Source organism: Macaca fascicularis, chromosome 10 (assembly GCF_037993035.2).
Source record: "Macaca fascicularis isolate 582-1 chromosome 10, T2T-MFA8v1.1".
Lineage (NCBI taxonomy): Eukaryota > Metazoa > Chordata > Mammalia > Primates > Cercopithecidae > Macaca > Macaca fascicularis.
In genome coordinates, this window is record NC_088384.1 from 56,763,441 (window position 1) to 56,769,858 (window position 6,418).

The following is a 6,418-nucleotide window of genomic DNA, read 5'->3' on the forward strand; positions in this document are numbered from 1 at the left end:
CCTACCAGAGGGGCAGGCAGCAGCCCTGGGTGCCTCCTGAAACGGACACCCCACACTAGTGGGCTGGGAGACTGCTCTGGGGAGTGAGGCCGGGGATGGCAGACATGAACCCAAGGGTGTTATCAAGGCTGAACCAAGTGTTGGCAGGGCCCAAGTCCATCCCGGAACTCAGCAGACAGGAAAGTGTCTGGGGAGGGTGTCATCTCTTCCCCACCAGGAGATCCTGGAAAGAGCAGTCCTGCCTCTGACCCAGGGCCAGCACAGGACACCCCCACATTCCCAGACTACTGTGGGGCAGGGGGGTTTCTGGGATTCATCACTCCTGGAGCCTACCACCCCCTCAGTCCGTGAGGCCCCTGCAGACCCAGCTCCTACAGCAGCACAGAAGTCACCTTAGTGAGAATGGGGGTTGCAGTGAGCCAGAGCCCAGGTGGAATCTCCAAAGGGTTTGCTAACCTTACACGTCCTGAAGGCTCTGAGTCATGATCCAGTTTGGAAACCAGACACAGTGTGGGGACAGGGAGAACATGGGGTCTTCCAGGTCCCTGTCAGCCTCCTCCTGGCCCAGTCATTCTGGGAGCCACACTCAGGAGGAGCTGACACTGAGCCCTTTCCTGTGCCCTAGCATGGCACAGACAGAAGCTTCCACCTCTGCAGGGAAAGCAGGTGCATTGGGAACTTCTCCGTGGAAGTCAGGAACACATGGGAACGGTGATGATCCATACAGGACAGGTTTGTTATGTAGGTGTCCAGTGTTATTTGAGTAGAACCCCCTGACTCTCCCAGGAGAGGTGTGAGAAGCCTGAGCTGGTTCAGGAAGCAAGACCCATCTGTGTAGACCTCAGTTCCTGTGGCTGTGGATGGGGCCACGGGAGGTGCTTGCCTCTCGTGGCCTGTGGTGGTGGGGACCAGCTGGGGACACAGGCTCCCTGGGAGGTGGGAGCCCAACTGCTGTCTCTGTCTCTGATGCCCTTGTTTTTGACAGGACAGTTGTGGCCCTTGGGGGTGGCTTTGGGGCTGCAAGCCAGGGCTCTCATCTCTCTGCTGTGTTCCTGTTGGTAGTGACTCCTGTGGCAGCAGGAAGGCACATTCTTCTGGGCTTGGAGGTCGCCTTTGTGGCAGTTGATCTCTGAGGGACCACATCCCTGCTGAATCCCCAATTTGTCCACCAGGATTTGACCCACAACTCTGATGATGGCCTGGGCTTCATTAGTCATGCTATTCATAAACAACCTTGCTGGATCAGACTCCTAGCTCTGGACAGCATCTGCCCTGGGCTTGCCTTTCTGAAGTACGTCTTCCTGCCCTGCACCTCTTTTCCTGGGGTGTAGACTGTTGGGGGAAGTCAAGGACCCTGAACGGAGGGACCGGCTGAAACCATGGCCAAAGAACATAAGTTGTGAAGATTTCATGGACATTTATTAGTTCCCTAAATTAATACTTTTATAATTTCTTATGTGTGTCTTTACTGCAATCTCTGAACATAAATCATGAAGATTTCATGGACATTGATCACTTCCCCAGACAATACTCTTGTAATTTCCTATGCCTGTCTTTACTTCAATGTCTTAATCCTGTCATCTTCATAAACTGAGGATGTATGTTGCCTCAGGACCCTGTGGTGACTGTGTAATCTGCACAAATTGTTTGTAAAGCCTGTGTGTTTGAACAATATGAAACCTGAGCACCTTGAAAAGAACAAGATAACAGCGATTTTCAGGGAACAAGGGAGATAACCATAAAGTCTGACTGCCTGTGGCGCCAGGTAGAACGGAGTCATATTTCTCTTCTTTCAGAAAGCACATAGGAGAAATAGTGCTGATTTCTTTTCTCAGCAAGGAATAACCCTGGGAAAATGAATGCATTCCCAGGGGAAGTTCTCTAAAATGGCCGCTCTGGGAGCGTCTGTCTTATGCAGTTGTAGATAAGGGATGAAATACACCCTGGTCTCCTGCAGCACCCCCAGGCTTGCTAGGATTAGGAAATACCAGCCTAGAAAATTCTTGTCAGACCAGTTATCTGCTCTCAAACGCTGTTTCCTGTTAAGATGTTTATCAATGACAATGCATACATAGTGGGACATGAAACCTCCTGAGCAATTCTAATTTTGCCCTGGCCTTGTGATCTTGCTCTGCCCCTATTTGCCTTGTGATATTTTATTGCCTTTTGAAGCATGTGATCTCTGTGACCCACACCCTATTCTTACACTCCCTCCCCTTTGAAATGCATAATACAAACTTGCTGGTTTTGTAGCTCGGGGGGATCACGGAACCTGCCAACATGTGATGTCACCCCCGTACACCTAGCTGTAAAATTTCTCTCTTTTGGACTCTTTCTTTTTATTTCTCAGACCAGCCAACACGTAGGGAAAATAGAAAAGAACCTATGTTGAAATATTGGGAGCTGGTTCCTCTGATAGTATGCCCTGTGAATGGTGATTGATCTTTCTCCAGAAGTTGCACTCTGGTGGTGCCTGTCCCTTCTCTAGCTGAGGCTTGTCATATTTCCTTTATTGTTTGTCTCCTATTTCCCTGGCATGGGCAGGGTGGCTCCTCCAACTGGCTTCGGAGGTCCTGGGTCCCTTGCACCTATGTCCCTGCTACCCTGGTCTGGGCCTCCTGCAGGCCTCGCCCTTGTTCACAGAGCCCAGCATCTTCTGACTCTTCTGTGGGGCCTTCACTTTTGGGCTCACAGGCTCCTGCTGCCCCAGTCTGTCCCCTCCCTTCCACAGGAGGGCACATGGCCCCTGGAAAGCTGCCATGTTCCTCCTACTGAACACAGTCTGGGAGGTGGACAGTGGGGCATTAGTGAGTGGCCAGTCTATGGCTGGGAGCATGTCCACTTTGTGGCCTGGAAGGCACAGGTCTGTGGGGCCCTCCTGGAGGAGGATGCTGGAGACACGGCCTGGCACCTGCTCCTGTGAGTCTACCTGCACTGTGAGCAAAATCTCATTGACTGCCTGTGCTTTCAGACACAGATGCCCTGGATCCTGAGCAACACAGATTGTAGACACTGAGGTCTACAGACACCAGTTTACACTATAGTGTAGACACTAGTGGTCCCCACAGCCTCTGTGCTCCTCAGGTCCACCTAAACACTTCCTGAACTTGCCCTCACACTGGCTCCCAAGGTGGCTTCTGAAGCAGGGGGTTTCTCCTCCTCAGCCTCCAGTGCTTCCAGGGTGTCTTTGGCCCTTGCCCACTGGGACCTTATGCAGAACTCTTGCAGGGCTCTGTTATGACAGGAGTTTCCTGGGGACATGCTTTCAATCTCAAGCCATGCCTCATTCCCAGCCATTTCTGAACCCCTCAAGGTTGGATTTCCCAGACCCCAGGACAGTCCTGCTCTGCCAGGTTCTGCCTACAAGGCTGCACATGGGGGACTGAGAAGACGCCCTGTCCTGTCCAGTCGGAGAGGCCTCTAATTGCTTATGGGTGTCAGCTGACTGGGACCATCTTGGAGCCCTCTGGCCTTCCTCCTGCTCAGGTGGTGGGGCAGGGACAGGGCAACTCACAGTGGGGCTGACTTGCCTGTTGTTCTGTTGTCTCCTGGACCATTCTGGGGAGGTTTTTCCAATAAAATGACAAACTTGGCTACAGATTCAACCCGAGATTCCCAGGAGGCCCAGAGGGGAAATGTGGAGTATGGGAGGGGTGAGGGCTGAGCCTTACCTGACTGGACATTTATGGGCTATCGGGACTGGAGGTCTGGACCCCACCTGTGCCTCACACAGAACCTGAAAAGATGTGCTTCCAGCATCTGCCGGGTGCAGGGATGAAGGAAGGAAAGCTCCTGGGAGGTGTTCATGTGGGCTTTCCCACCCCTCCAGGATGCCAGCTTCCCCAGTTTCCTGTGGGTGTCAGACTTGGGAACAGCACGTTTGGCCATGAACCAGGAGCAATACACAGATACAGGGATCCAGCCCTCCTTGATCTCCCCCACCTTCCTGTCCATATGGACCTGCAGCTTGTTTTCCAAATGGTTCCTGTCTGGGTCCCTGGGTGTGGAACTTACTGATTGGTACTTCCAGGACTTCCTGAAGTCACCGTCTGCCTCCTCCTTGTCTTTCTCCAGAACCTTCACTGAATTCCTTCCTGTGCCTTGATCCTGGCTTGGTTGTGCCTCTAGTTTGGACCCTAAGCACCTCTTCCTAGATAACCTTCCAGAGCTCCTGAGCCCTGTCTTCTGCATATCCTTCCTGCCCTTTCCTGCCAATTCAGAAGCCTGGGAGGGCAAGAGGACTCCCTGTGTGTCTTCTGCCTGACCCTGGGGCCTCCCTGGGAATTCCCCCTCAGGTTGCAGAGGTCTCCAGATGGAATCTGCTGGGAGGGCCACGGGACTGCTCCTGGCATATGGCACCGGTGCTTGCCGCCGGTGGCTCTGGGATCTCAGTGCTGGAGGCAACCCCAGAAAGAATGGAGGCTGACTTGGGGCTCTGGAAAGCCGGCCTCTTCTGGGGAAGGTGGGCAGTGGGCTGGCTCAGGACAGCCTGAGAATTTTTTAGGAGAAAGGGAAAAGCCCTCTTCCACTTTGGTCACTTCTGCAAGGGCCATTCAAGATACTCCATTAAATTGGGGATGACAGACTGTGCCCTCTCATTGGATGTAGGGCAAGATGCCCCACAGAACCTGATCTGGGGTGGAGAAGAGCACGGTAGGCTTGGGACAGGGGGTGAGAAGTGAGACTGCTTCTGGATCCCAGCCAGAGGTGGGGGCTGGGACTGGGGCCAGGTTGAAGTGAAAGGTTGGAGCCGGGCCATCTGTGGGGCTGGGGCTGTGCCTGGGAAAGCTGTGAGGATGCCTCAACCTCAGGTTCACCTTGAAGAGAAGTGGAGGCTTTATCCAATGGTACAGAGTACACATTCTGTGAGGAAGGGTTCCTAGAAACCCAGGCCGTGACCACCAGGGACTGCCTATTGAAAGAGGGGAGAAGAGGTCTCAGAAGAGCTGGCTGCATTTCCACTGTAAGTGGTCCCCCATGGACGTGGCATCAGAGACCTGCTGAGGACCAGGCAGCTGCTGTGGTTGGGTTGTCACATTCCAGAAGGGATTTAGAGTCGTGATGTCCCACTCCTTCCCCAGTGATGTCATCTGCAGGTAGTCTGCCTGCCCCCTTTCTTTCTCCTGCCACATCTTCATCACTGCTCTATTGGTGATGAGTTTCCAGCAGCTTCTGCATGTTGGGGTGGATGAATGTGCAGGCACCTACCTCCATCTGCCTGAGTGTGGGGTCTCCCCAGAAGGAAGCCCCTAGGATGAGGTCAGGAAGATGCTGTTGCTGGGACTTGCCATGTGAGCAGGTGGAGAGGCCCCAGGTGGTGGCAGCCTCCCTCCAGCAGGAGAGGTCCCAGATGGGATCACTGGAGCACCCAAAGCCGGAGATCACCCTGGTTGGAGAAGGCAGCCCCTGGTTGTGTAAAAGGCAGCTCTGGGGGACGGGGCATACTGTGGAGCCACACTGAAATTCAGCCAGGCCAGAGCTGGGTGGAGGTGGAGAGGAGGCCACGGGAACAGAGGGCTGTGGTGAAGGAGGAAAAACATGTGGCTGAGATGCAGGGTGTTTTAGGGGTAACAAGGGCTCTGGTGACCTGGAGGTACTCAGGGTTGAGTGTGATCAAAAAGGCTCTAAGGTGATCGTTGCGCCTGGTGACAGGGTAGAGGCCAGAGTAGCTGGGAGAGCCCTTGGGGACAAGCTGGTGGGAGATGGATATTGCATGCATTTCCCATGCAGTTGGTGGGCCTTAGCAGGCGCTGGTTGGTACATGTCACCCAGGGGGTCTCCAGCTAAGGGTAGGTGAGAGCCACCCTCCCCAGTGAGCTTTCTCTGGTGGCTGCAGTAGACATGAGGCACAAGCTGCAGCCAGGGGCAGGTGGGGCTGGGAGGTCGGGAAGGCTGGGCACCTGGTGCCCACAGCTCCTCCACCTCCCCCACTGCTGACTTCACACAGTTCTGTCTATGTCAGCCTCAGGGCTTCCGTCCATTCCTGTTCCCTTTCCAGGACCTCCCCCTCTCAGGTCACCACCAGGCCCTAGGGTTGCATCAGAGGCCCTGGTATAAAGGAGGACGTGGAGAGAAGGGGGAGTCTCCTCATCTTTCCAGAGGGTTGGTCAGGCCCCCAGTCTCCCCCAGCTCCCTCAGGAGGATTCTGCAAGCTGGAAGTCAGGAGACGGGGTTATGGTGGGGAGGGCAGTGCCAGCAAACTTCACAGGAGGCTGAGTGGCTGTCTCTTTAGGGGACACCATGGGGAACTAGACCCTGAAACCCACGCATCTGTGTCCAAGGCCACATGGCCCCAATGGTGACAGCAAGGTGTGCACAGAACCTTTGTCATTTGCAAAGAGTGCTTCCATGTACACCCCCTCATGGGTGTCACAGCCATCTAGTGGGGAGAGCGGACAGGGGTGGTCTCTAAGAAGTC

The 6,418-nt window shown here is 54.4% G+C and overlaps 1 pseudogene; it reads right to left on the minus strand.

The window, feature by feature from the left end:
* Nucleotides 1-812: 812 nt before the first annotated feature.
* LOC135965345 (spermatogenesis-associated protein 31E1-like) lies at nucleotides 813-6,144 on the minus strand (annotated as a pseudogene).
* Between the last annotated feature and the right edge of the window lie 274 nt (nucleotides 6,145-6,418).